At 45.8% G+C, this 788-nt stretch overlaps 1 non-coding gene across 1 annotated transcript; it reads right to left on the bottom strand.

Moving 5' to 3' along the window:
- Nucleotides 1–326: 326 nt before the first annotated feature.
- On the bottom strand, nt 327–399 carry TRNAK-UUU (transfer RNA lysine (anticodon UUU)). Its single transcript has one exon. It is a non-coding gene; the product is annotated as a tRNA-Lys (tRNA).
- Between the last annotated feature and the right edge of the window lie 389 nt (nt 400–788).

Below are 788 nucleotides of genomic sequence, written 5' to 3'. Positions count from 1 at the left end.
AGGGAGGCGGAAGGAGCAAGCCTTCACTTGGTTTTGGGGGAGCGGCCGTAGGGAGCAACGTTGGAGGGGCAGTTACCCTTACCCAGTGCCTTCATGGCCAGCACTTGCTATCAGCACTTGACGAGTTCCCACCTGGATGACAATGGGTTTGAACACTGAGTGTCCTACCCCTCCACGGATGTGAGTGCTCATTGCTGTGTGGGTAAAATACGGCTCAAACTCCCAGTTCCAAGTAATTTTTCAAGCACCACATTTCATGATAAGGCGAAGCTTGGTTTCCTTATTTCATTATTTTTAAAAAAATTTAACTTTACTTATTTATGTTGTGCCTGGACAGGGACTTGAACCCTGGGCCCTCAGATTAAAAGTCTGATACTCTACCAACTGAGCCACCCAGGCATTTGTTATTTTTATTAAGACCGCTCAGCATATCAAAAGGTATTTATGAGGGGCTTAAAAACCATTGAGTAAAAAACCCAAAGAATAAAAGAATAAACTAGAGGAAGAAAGGAAGGATCTTGTATTTCTTGAGTACTTACTATCAGCACTGACTATGTGTCCAGCACTTTACATGATCTTACTTAAGCCTCGTAACAACCCTGAAACGCAGGCTTTCCCATCTCCATTTACAGATGGAAGGGGTCCAAGACTCCAAGTGCTTAGGCTGTTTACACGGCAGTGGTGAGCTGTAGAGCAGGATTTTAACTCAGGCCTGAGCAGCTCTGCTCCTCCTTCCTGTTACCCCTTAACCAGGAAGAGTGCAGCAAAACCCATGGGCAGGTGAGGCG

This window comes from Balaenoptera acutorostrata, chromosome 13 (assembly GCF_949987535.1).
Source record: "Balaenoptera acutorostrata chromosome 13, mBalAcu1.1, whole genome shotgun sequence".
Taxonomy (NCBI): Eukaryota; Metazoa; Chordata; class Mammalia; order Artiodactyla; family Balaenopteridae; genus Balaenoptera; species Balaenoptera acutorostrata.
Note: the sequence above shows the minus strand (reverse complement) of the source record. Positions and strands in the feature narration are given on the sequence as shown.